The 12,254-nt window shown below is 49.1% G+C and overlaps 1 long non-coding RNA gene across 1 annotated transcript; it reads right to left on the reverse strand.

Moving 5' to 3' along the window:
* Positions 1-377: 377 nt before the first annotated feature.
* Positions 378-3,611, reverse strand: LOC128587390 (uncharacterized). Its single transcript, XR_008380584.1, has 3 exons — positions 3,500-3,611; positions 1,226-1,430; positions 378-544 (listed from the first exon to the last, which is right to left on the reverse strand). It is a non-coding gene; the product is annotated as an uncharacterized LOC128587390 (long non-coding RNA).
* Between the last annotated feature and the right edge of the window lie 8,643 nt (positions 3,612-12,254).

Raw genomic sequence — 12,254 nt, forward strand, 5'->3', positions numbered from 1 at the left:
CCCAAGAGTTTGAGGTTGTTGTGAGCTGTGACAGCACGGCACTCTACCCAGGGCAACAACTTAAGACTCTGTCTCATAAAAAAAAAAAAAAAAAAGAGAGAGAGAGAGAGAGAAAATTTCCATGCTGTTCTCTCCAACATTAAGACGCTGTGGCAAAGGACAAGGAAATACCATGTTCAGGGGACAAGAAAGAATCTCCTTGTAAAATTTTGAAGAACAAGCTGTTTCTACCCCTGAATGAAGGTTTATCACGTACAGGTACAGCACCAAACACTTTATACAAGTTGTCCTGAGTGCCTAGCACCTACAGGAGCAGGGCAAACTGTTCCCCACCCGCCCAGGGGACTGGGAGGGGCCGGAAGAGCAGCTCTGGCCAGGAACACACAGCATCAATGTTAATCTGACTCCCACCACCCCAGCAGGGCATGAGGAAGAGGGGATTGTGGGTAATTACAAATTTGCATTTCAATTCCCAAACACAAATTAAATCCAAAGTTGTCATCAAGGAAAAGATGAAGATGAGGATCAAAGTGATTCCACACTCCTGGAAAAGAAGAGATTAAAGAAAGTGAATTGAACACAATTTTAAAGAGGTTTTAAAAGGTGTTAATGCAGGCTAATGTAGTTAATGAAGGTTAAAAAAAAATGTGACTGCTCAATTAGCATTTTCAGCTAAAAGAAGAGGAGCTTTTTGCACCTTTCCTCGCATCAAAGCCTAGATTCCTCCTCTTATGAAAAGACAGCCTCGATTATTCTAAAAGGAAGAAGAGATTAAAAATAGATTTATGATAATTGCTTCATCCATAATAGTAACAATTTATTTCTCTGCTCTCCAAACCCACTTCCTAGCATTTGGTCTTTGAACCAACACTGTGGGGGTTGGGGCTGAGTTTTGTAAAACCAAAAATTGAGATCAAAGGTCCAGCTTTCTTTGGACTCTCCATGTCCTTTGAGTGGTGGAAAGAAAAGGGACCATAGATGGATCCGCAGAGTGCTGGGTTTGGATGTTTTCCTCCTAGTTTTCACTGTTATGTAGCAAAGTATGTGAAACAAATGAGAACCAAGCAATCAGCTTTCTGTCATCGCTGGAGTCAGGGACCCTGAGTGGTGTTTTCCAGGGGAAGGGAAGGGCGGGTATGGGCGTGGATGGTCTATTGGCCATTCTTCCCAAGACAAAATATTAATACATTATTAAGGAAGTTTTAATACAAGGCAACAGACTCACCAGTTGGGTGCGTTTCTTGTAGGGGAAAAGATGTGCAGGTGAGCTCAACCAGGAGGATCAGAGGTCACAAGAGGCAGTGAGCCAGGCAGGCGGAGCCCTGGCAGCAGGTGGCAAAGGCTTGTTGCACACAGTCGAGTCCGGGAGGTGACAGGGCAGTGTCCCAGCAGATGGGCACGGGACACATAGGATGCTGGATCCCAGAAAACTGCACAGCAGAGGGAAAACAGTAGGTCAGTGGTTCTCAACCTTCCTAATGCCACAATGTATTTTCACTGTGACAAAGGGGTTGTGACCCACAGGATGAGAACAGCTGCAGTAGGTGGTGGCCCCCTGCAGGGGGTCTCGGAGGAGCTCAAGTACCGAGCAGGTTGGCAGGGCACATGGTGTCCTATGGGTCATCATCTTTATCACCATCCTCATCATCAACAGAGCAGCTAAGTGACTTATTGAACACTTCTGATGAGCCTGACAGTATTCCAGGCACTTTACAATTATCTCCTTTTATCCTCACAGCAATCCAATGAGGCGAGTACTATTATTAATTCCCTTTTTACAGAGGAGAAGCTGAGGTTTGGGGAGGTGAAGTTATCAGCCTCAGCCACACAGAGAGGAGCCAGGCGTGTACTTCAGGCCACTGATTTTCAAAACTCTATGTCACCGGGAAAAGGTCAGGACAGGCTCCCGGTTACCATGGAGGCGTCTTTGAGACATCCCCCCACACACATCAGCTAAGCATAGGTAAGGTTCTGGACACAGGGCGTGGAGCCAACGGGAAAAACTTTGCTTGCAGAGTCTGGAGGATGGGGCACAGATTTTAGAGGTGTCAAGGCAGTGCCCCCCAAGACCCCTTCACTCTCTGTGCTTACCGTTTGCACTCACCAGAGCTACCTGTGGGGACCCCAGAAGGGGCTGAAAGAGGGCAGGCAGGGAGCCAGGTTAGGAGACACTGCTGATATTTTAGCAGCATTTGCTTAGTACCTACTTACTGGGTACGCAACCTCAGGCGATTCCACATGCATTCACTCACTCAACAAACAGTCCTTGAATGTCAATAAAACACAGTTCCTTTCCTCAAAGAACTCTCAGAGGGGACCCTGAAGCAGAGAGGATAACCTTGATAACACAGCAAGATGAACGGGATGGCAGAGCGGGGCGCAAAGGCCCTCGCTGAAGCACAAAAAAAGAGCACCAACCCCAACAAGGGGAAGGCATTCAGGGGAGACGTCCTGAAGGAGGTAACAAGGAGGTAACGTTCACAGTGGGACTCAGCAAGCACCACACGCAGGCTTCAGATCCAACTAGCAGCTGATGGAATTCCCAGTGCCTTAAGCGTTAGGAGAGCTTCCAGGGCTGGGCCATCCACTGGGGTGCCAAGTTCAGGGACGTGCACTAACTCCCACCACAAAGCATCCCAGGCCTCCTGTGGCCTCAGAGCCATGGGCATCCAGCAGGAGCAGATTCTTCCAGCTGAGGCATCTGCTGCTGCAATTTATTCATTTCACTTGATAAAAGTGTCCTGGGTCCCGAGAGTCGGTGGGAAAAAAGGCTCACTGACCCCTGCCCTCTCAGACCTAATACCCACAAAGTCTGAGCTAACCCCTTTATTTATTGTTCTGGGAGCTCAGTAATTTGAGTGAATAATATTAGGTTGAAAAGAGGAAAATTTTCAGAAGTGATCAAATGCAGGGGGAGGTTGACTTTAACCTCTTAGGGTAAGACCAGTCAGCCTTTGGGAGCCAGTTCGAGGATCAGCCTCTATAATGACACTCAGGTGCTGATGATTAGATGTACCTGCACAGGGCTGGGAGCCACATGAGGGCAGTTGTTCTCTAAGTGGGAATCTTAGACCAGCAGCTGTAGCACCTGAGGACTCATGAGCAACGCGAGTGCTCAGACCAGACCGCATCCCTGGCCTGCTGAACTAGAAACGCTGTGAGGCAGCAGCCATCTGTGCTTTCATGAGTCTTCCAGTTGACTCCATTGCACACTCAACTCTGAGAAGCACTGGGCTGACTAGGAGAAAACCAGGGTCTGGCTGGGCCCAGTGTCTATGCTGGGGTGAGAGTCCAAGAGCTGAGGGGCCCTACAGAAGATCTGAGGGAGGCCCAACCGTCCTGCCCTCTAGTCCTGGCTTTCAGGAGTCAAGATGACGGTGGTGATGATGGCGGTGGTGAAGATGAAAACAGAGGCAGTAACAAGACGCTGGCGCTGATGGCCACATATCAAGTGCTCACGCTGACACAGTGAGCGTGCACGTTCTCATTCCTCCCTTACCTGTGAGGTCAGCATCATTGTTATACCCACACTGAGGTCTGAAGAGATCACATTTCCTTCCCAAGTTCACGCAGCTGTCCAGGTACAGTGCTGACGTTTTACCCAGGTCTGCCTTTCTCCAGAGTCCATGGTGCCCTCGACCACCAAACTATGCAGTTAGGTATCTGCAAAGCAAAAACCATTGCCCAATGTGAACACTGTCAGCACTTCCCGAGCATCCAGTGTGTGAGGCTCTAAGAGCAGGAGCCAGATTGGAGGTGGGTGGGGGGAAACCAAACCCTCTCTACCCCAGTCCTAGGAGCTTACAGCAGGAACACTGTGTGCACAGGAAGATGCAATTATCTGCAGAAGATAATTGACCCTTGGTATTTGCAGATTCACTATTCTCGATTTTCACCGTGTGCTAGCAACCCCCAAATCCCAAGGTCTATAATCAGGTACATTTCTGCCTAGTCACGCATTTAAATCTCAGCCCCTGCAAAGCCGCTGTGCGGGAAGAGAGCCTGGTTCAGGAATCTCTCAGCTCCCTCATTGTTCTCTTCTCATCAAGTGCAATGACAATTAGGAAGTGATCAAGAGTCTGTTTCATCTTGAAAATGACCCAGGAAAACAGCCTGGTGCCAGCACTATGGTGATACTCACGACTCTGGGGCTTTGCAGACGTCAGGACGTCAGGACGTGTCTCCCCTGCTACATCTCACTAGTCTGTCCTGTGACAATAATGATGTTGGAATTGATGCTCCTCTTTAGCTCCCCCCAGGCGTGCCTCTCCCACCCTTCCCCACCTTCCACTGGAAGCACGCCCTGTCCTACATTCTCAGACTACTCACTCATTCCGCTTCAGTGGCTGTCACATACCACACCGTCATATGGCACATTGGCGTCCCATGTGAGGCTGTGAGTCACTCATGCGTAAGCCTGGTCCCTGTCATCTTTCTTCAGCACCCAGCACAATGCCTGGCATCCCAGTGCCATGGGAAAGTGTTTTTTAAATGGGTGCGTTAATTAGTTACTTAGTTAATTAATGAATTAATTCATTCCATCATAGCCCTGTGGAAGTAGAAATGGGAGGTATTATTGCCATTTGACTGCTAAGGAAACTAAAGACCAGGCCTGGTGCGGTGGCTCTTGCCTGTAACCCTAGCACTCTGGGAGGCCAAGGCCGGTGGATTGCTTGAGCTCAGGAATTCAAAACCAGCCTGACCAAGAGCCAGAACCCGTTTCTACTTAAAACAGAAACACTAGCCAGGTGTTGTGGTGGGCGCCTGTGGTCCCAGCTACTCAGGAGGCTGAGGCAAAAGGATCGCTTGAGCCCAGGAGTTTGAGGTTGCTGTGAGCTATGACACCATAGCACTCTAGCCTGGGTGACAGAGTGAGACTGTGTCTCAAAAAAAAAAAAAAAAAAAGAAACTAAAGACCAGAGAAGGTAAATGGCTTGCCCAAGGTGACACAGTCACTGAATCCCTAGCTCCTCATCCAGAGTTTTCACACATAGTGTGTAGCCTAATACCTGAAACACATTAAGTATATTCTAACCTCCCCACCCCCACCCCTTTGCCTATGTGGTTGGGGAGCAGAACTGAGGCTAATTTTTCTCTTTATCAGTTACTTGAGGAATTTTGAGTTAAGCCGCTACCTCTGAGGTTATCCAACCCACTTGCAAAGAGAAGTCAGAATTCATTTCTTCTGTTTTACACACCTTGATGTATGCCTCGGACATCAAGGAATGTTCAGTGGCTAAAGAAAAAGCAGTGAAGGAATAAACATGTTCCCCTCCACCACTCTGTGGCAGTTTTAGATAATGCCAACAGTGGGGAAATTTCTCGGACTCATTCTGCTTGCACTGTCTCCCCGTGGGCTCTAGGGAAGCCCTCTGAGACCTCAGAGAAATTGTTCAACAGCCGGCTCTGCCCACAGGGCTCCCCTCTATTTGAAGACAACACTCTCACTACAACATATCCCCACAGAATGCACATTCTCTCTGTGATTATTGTCTGTCATATTCCGGCTTGAAATGCTAAGGATGGGGGACGGGGGACACGTTTATGTTCATTATTTGTCTCCTCAGTTAGACTCAAAGCCCTTTATGTCAAGGCCATGTCTCCTTACCTATTTCTGGCTCCCTGGGGCCAAAGTCTCTGCCTTCCACAGAGACCAGTCCAGAGCTGGCCCCAGGCCAGGGCACAAGTAGGTGGGCAGAGGAATGTCCCCTATGGGGCAAGCCACCCTCCCGGTGCCCACCCACACTTTGCAAATAGCCCCATTAACTCTCTGACCAGGAGTCACGTCTTTGCTGGGGGAAGGGAGGCTTAAATTGGTAGCTTCCGCACATAACAAGCTCAAGACCAGACAAAGGCTGCTGAACAGCCCCCGTGGGAAGCAGCGGTTTTACGAGCCCGTCATATTTACTATTATCCAATGAGTCATCGGCTGCGTGCTTTCATTTGGAGGCTGCCGGATGAATGGAGTCTCATTGGAGCCGCTCTTAATCCATTATTTACGCCACTCTTTGTACCGTCAATTGCACCTTTGCAGACAGGAGCCTCAGTCCACGGTCTCCGGCAGCATTAGCCGGACTAGTGCACATCCTTAGTTTCAAGCAAAACCTGTGATGCTTAAAAATAGCAAATGAGACAAACACTCTGATTGTGAAATTTTCAGCTGATATTTCCCTTGCCTGACATTAGGGAGAAAGCTAGCATTAAGTGAACCCACAAGTCCAGCAGGTAGAAATTAAGAATACTGTGTTTATGACCTCTGCTCAGACCTGTTTCCCAGGAAGCTTACTTTGGTATTGTAACAACTGGTATCAACAATTTGAATGTATCTGTTTTGCTTAAAGATCACCTTGCTAATGCCCAGGAAGGAGGAACAATTTGCTAATTAGTAAGTCACCCTGGGGTTTGCATTTGCATAAGAACAAATTAGTGGGAGTTTTCACAACTGACCTATGCATTTCATGCCACAGCAAAGAAATACAAGGCTGTGATGTAAAGTCACTCACTGAATCCAAACCCAAATTTGTTTTACACATTGGCCACTGAAGACCTCTAATCTTGGCTAAACAAGGAAATCATTTACTTTCTGCAATGATCTGTAAGCAGGACGGTTCCCTTGGTAGCTAATTGTCCATGCTGCTGTGTCACTACTCATAAGACTGTTACCTGGGCCACCCGGACTTCTGGCACTCTGGGAAAGGCAACCCTGGAAACCCCTGTAGGGTGCCTACACAGGTCTGAGTGGGTATCGGCCAATGGGTGGGACCGTGAGAGAAAGGCAGAAGTCAGAAAAGGGTCAGGGGCAAAGCAGAGATGGCAAAACAGAAGCACAATCCCAGCCCACTTGGATTCTGGAGCAGAGGAGCCAAAAGAGTAAAAATGGCTAGCACTCATTGGCCCTGGCAGCAGCAGCATGGTGGCCCCATGAGAACCTGTCCTCTCATCAGGACTCCTATTTCTGAGACCCACACCCTACCCCACACATGCTCCTGGCTCCAGTCTCTCTGAGGGGTTCTCTTTGCTCCATTCAGCTCCATGAGCCCTGCTAGGTGCTCCCAGGAAACTCTGTCTTGCCTGCATTAGCCAGGGTGGCTGCTGTTGCTTACACCCAAAGCACCCTAGCAGATAGGTCATGGAAAATGAAAGCAAGAAGGGAACATAAACCAAGATCAAAGGCCCAGTGGTCCAGGAGAAGGGTTGAATTGGTGGGGCAGACACTGACCCAGGGCACAAGGTATGTAAAGCCAGAAGACAGGGTAACACACACTTCAAAGGCAGACGCTATCCTATCTGCAGGCAATATACTGTTGTCAACCTCTCAGATCCGTGACATTCAACTATGAGGCACTCGTGACTTGGGTTCTTGATGGTCCAGATATATGACAGCTCAGGTCCTAATCCACAAGGTATTTATTTTAAAATTTTGACCAAGAGTGAGAGGTCATAGTAGAAAGGTAAAAGGGCTATTTTGCCTAGGGTAACCTGGGTATAACTATAAGAAAGCAGCGTATTGGGTTAGAATTATGTATTTGTTCATTAAACAAACATTTATTGAGCTCCTACTCTGCAAATATCTGCTCTGGGCACTGGGGAGACCAAGGTGACTAAGTCACAGGCCCTGCTTCTGAGCTTGACGAAAGACAGAGTGCAGATAGCCCCAACTGGCCTCGCATGGCGAGGGCCAGGAGACCAGAAAGCAGAGTCCAGAAGCAGAGAAACCCCTTCCAGCTGACAGGGTCAGGGAAGGCAACGTGAAGGAACTGGCGCTGGAGCCGCTCTTAAAGTAAAGAGACGGTTTCACTGACAGATTCTGGATATAGGGGCGTAAGAGAAAAACAGCAAGTGGTCTGAAGTGGCACCCTGGCTGGTGCACCCAGGATGAGGAAAGCAGGCTGATGTTGGATTGGGGAAGGCTAGGCTGGAAGATCTGGATTCTACCCATAGTCAGTGGGGTGCTGGAGAGGGATGTCATTCAAGCTGTGAACTGCAGAGAATCTCCTGGTAACAAACTGCTGAGCAGACGGAGAGGCTGAGCTTAGTTCAGCCTCCTTGGAGGCTACAGCAATGGTCCAAGCAGGACCCCCCCACCCCACAGATGAACAGTAGGAATCGAAGGAAGACAGAGAAGAAAATCCCTGATGGTAGAAAAGCTGGGAGCCTGCCCTGGGAAATAGGGGGACCTGGAAGGAGAGGGGAGCCCAGGGGGCTGCAGCATGTGGACCACGACCACTGCTCAGTTCCACACGAATGACATTTCCTGAGTGCCCACAGTGTGCACATCACGGGTTAGAGGGTAGAGAGGCAGAGGCGTGGAGAGGAGGCATCAGAATGGTAAATCACAAGGCTGGAAGGCCCCAGGTCCTTTTCAGAGGCCGGGGCTTTTCCAAATGTGTTCTGTGCATCTAAGTGTCACCTTCAGCATTAGTGAGGGGACACTGTGCCCCTCAATTCCCCCACTGCTGGGATGCAGGCTTGGAGGCAAAAAGGAAATTGCAACCCAGAGGAAAATGTGCAATGTTGTTAGCGGTGGCTACCCAGGGGTACAACCTCAGCTCCACACCCAGGGCTCCCCTGGGGTGGTGCCTGGCCTGCCTTCCAGGCTGCCCCTGACTGGTCCCAAGATTAACTTCAGTTCGAGACACTTGGCAGTGCCAGCCTATTTTTGTTTCAGAGAGAAATCTATCCCCCACCCCCATAGGGCTTTATCCCAGTCAAGAGTGCACAGTATTCCCCAAAGCCTACCCTATAGCATCTCTCACAAGCGGCCGGCAGCCCAGCCAAGGCTGAGCCTACAGAGCTGAGCTATCTCTTTTCTCCACCTTCATTGTGTAGAGCCAAAGCCCAGGTGTCCCCCCTGATTGTGGGTGGTCTTCACACACCCCCATCTCCAGGAACATGACCTCAGACAAAGACAGACACACACACACTTCACACACCCCCACCCCCAAACACCATCACACACAACCCCATGAGAAATGAGAACTCACAGGTAGGGAGTGCACTTCCTTCAAATTTAGAGAACAGTTTTTTTAACTCCATGGGAGAGCAGCTTTGCTCCCAAGCAGAGTACAAAACAGAACCCTTAGCGCCAGCATGAAGCATCCTATGAGGGCCGACATCCCTAGCTTACGGCAGCCCCACCCAGTCCACTTGATGGTGCAAGATGACTGGGAGTCTCTAAAGGACCTGAAGCCTTCCAGCTTCACGAGTTTCCACTCAGCTCCCACGGGACTCCCTGTGGTAAACAGATGAGGAAACTGAGGTTCAGGGAACTTGACTAAATAGCAAAGGGGCAAACACTAAAAACAGAGCTGGCATTTGAACTCAGGCCTGCCTGTTGGCTCAGCCCGTGGGCACTGGCCTTCCCAAGTGAGGCACGGACGGGAACACAGTGAGCAGCTGACACTGAAGGGGTCTCGGGAGAGACAAGTCTAAAGGTGGGCGGCACCAACAGCAAGGGGATAAAACAGGAAGCACTTAGAAACACGCTTCTATCTCACCCTGGGGCTCAATTTCTAAGGCTTTGATCCAATGTGTGGTCAGCATGGCCCTTGTAGCTGTGGGTCCACCCTCCCCTGGCCTTGTGGACCTTGTATGACCTGGCCCAACATGATGATTGTCATCAGATTTACATTAGCTTTCTCATCTCAAACATTTTCCCTGTGATTTTTATTAAACGGAAATGAGAGACTAAGACCTAGAATAGAAATACAATTTCCTCTCCTCCTCTAAAAAGAAAAGGAAAGAGGAAATGAAGGAAGGAGGGAAGAAGGGAGGGAAGAGAAGGAGAGGAGGGCAGGAAGGCTGGAAGAAGCGTTGGGAGCGAAGCAATCATTTTTGCTTTCCATTTTCTCTGATGATGGTGAAGGTGGGAAGGGAGGAGTCTGTTAAAAGAAAGGTCAATTAGCAATCTGGTTGGTTTTTTCCAGACGGTAAATTGAATGGGGCCCCCACAGGCCAAGTCACTTGTCCAAGGTCACACAACTAGTGGGCCTGGAATCCTGCCATCTGACACTCCACAATCCTCACCTCCCTTCCGCACACTTGATGCACACAGCCTCTCAGACTCTGGGGTGACTTGTCAGAGCATCCGTGACAACATCATGATGGGAAGCTCTTAGAAGGTTGTTAGCAAACTAATGAATTATATAATGGCTGCTCAATAATTCCAGGGCTAAGGTAAGCTCCTAGAAGCTCCTGGTCTTTGTTTGAAGAAGATTAAGTTAAAACGCTATGTGTGGTGCTCTTGACAAACTTTGAGCATTGCCCTTTCCCTGAAAACATTTGCACCATAAGGAACCCCTGGACATGGAAGACCAAGGTTATCTGGGGAAATAGATCTGAGGAAACCACCTGAGTCAGTGACGGAAGGGCGGGAGCTATTTCCAGTTAAGAACCAAGCCCTCTGCAGTGTTCCAGGAAGAGGACAGTAAGGTCTGAGTAGCTGCTGTGTACAGGGCTCAACCTGGGCACCACAAGAAGAGACACAATGAGAAATACAGTGCCTAGACTCAAGAGGCTCCTGCTTTTTTGGGGACACACTCTCCCTATTTTGGAAAAGCTTCTAGTGAAGGTAGTACTTCCTATCCTTAGGATGTTTTTAAAATTATTGAAGACACATGACCTTCTGATGCTCCTGGTCTGGTAGAGAAGGCATTGACTGTGCCCTTGAGAAAGCCCAACTTATCTAAAGGATGGAGGAAGGAGAACAAGACAGCCAGCCCTTGGGGACCCTCCAGACTGATGGGGGAGATAGAGTCCTTGGGATGGGCAGGGCAGGGGCTGGCCCTGGGTCTTATGGGGAGATGCCATCCCTGGGGTCCCTGCTCCAATATGGTTTAGATCCCAGAAATGGTGCCCATGCATGTGCCCATCTGCCCCAGCACCTCGCTGTAAAATAATTCCTTTTTCTGATGTCTACTTATATTGAAGATTTTACCACAAGGACATTTGCACTAGGATGTTTACTGCAGCTCAATTCACAATCACCAAGATGTGGAAGCAACCCAAGTGTCCATCAACCCATGAATGGATTAACAAACTGTGGCACATGTACACCACAGAGTACTGTTGAGCCATAATAAAAGATGGAGACTTCGCATCTTTTGTATTTACCCAGATGGAGTTGAAACACACTCTTCTTAGTAAAGTATCACAAGAATGGAAAAGCAAGTATCCAATGTACTCAATACTAATATGAAGCCAATATAGAAACAACTACACATTCACACAAAGGAAAAACACAAATATAGTGTGGGGAAGGGGAAGTGGAAGGGTGATTGGTGGGATCTCACCTAATGTGCACAATGTGAGGGTGTTCACCACTTCCCCTGGGTGAAGTGCTCAACTACAACTTGAACTTTACCTTAGAAATGAAAATAATGTAGTCTAAACATTTGTACCCTCATATTAATCTGAAATTAAAAAAAAATATATCAAAGATGACCTCATTTACATGTTTTTTGAGAGACGTATTAATGGATGGATTAAACAGTATTAAACTTGACTTTGCCACGCAAAAAAAAAAAAATATCAAAGATGTTCTTAAAACTGTATGACCCAGCTCAGGGCACCTTTTATCTACATGCCTCTCCCTGTACCTGGCACCTGATTCAGCCCAGCCCCATGAAGACACCTGTGTGGGTACACAGAGAAGCCAGCCCTGGAGGGCAGGATGCTGGGACCTCAGACCCAAACCTGGCATAGCACCACTCTCATCCCAGGCAAGTGACCCTTATAGATGGTGAGTCCAAGGGAGGGATGAGCTGTGATCAATTTCCCACAGGCAGCCATCTAGCCTCTGCTTGGGAGCAGCAGAGGAGCCAGCAGGGAGGGCCAAGGGACACAGGGAATCAGCTTTCCCATCTGATGCTTCTCCACTCCTGGGTGCTGCCTGCTTCCCAGACCCTACCAGCCGTCAGGCAGCAGTGACCTGTGTGACAACCCTGAGGTTTGTGGATTTGAGCCCCACTCACTCCCTTCATGTGTGTGCTCTGGACCCACCTTCTGCCCATCCCATGGGCCAGGGGCCTGTTACCCACCACGCTGAGACAGCAATCTGTTTCTCCAGCTCACAGCTCTTCCCAGCCCCTCTGCTACCACCACAGGCAGCCGCACCCCCTTCTCCCATCCTTGCACTAGGTCCTTCTAGGTCCTTCAGTGCCCAGTCTGCTTTCCCAGGAACCAGGAACAAGGGCCTCCTGCTCAGCTTAATGAACCTGACTATTGTCAGACCTGAACTGGCCTCGGACCTCGCC

This window comes from Nycticebus coucang, chromosome 6 (assembly GCF_027406575.1).
Source record: "Nycticebus coucang isolate mNycCou1 chromosome 6, mNycCou1.pri, whole genome shotgun sequence".
NCBI lineage: Eukaryota > Metazoa > Chordata > Mammalia > Primates > Lorisidae > Nycticebus > Nycticebus coucang.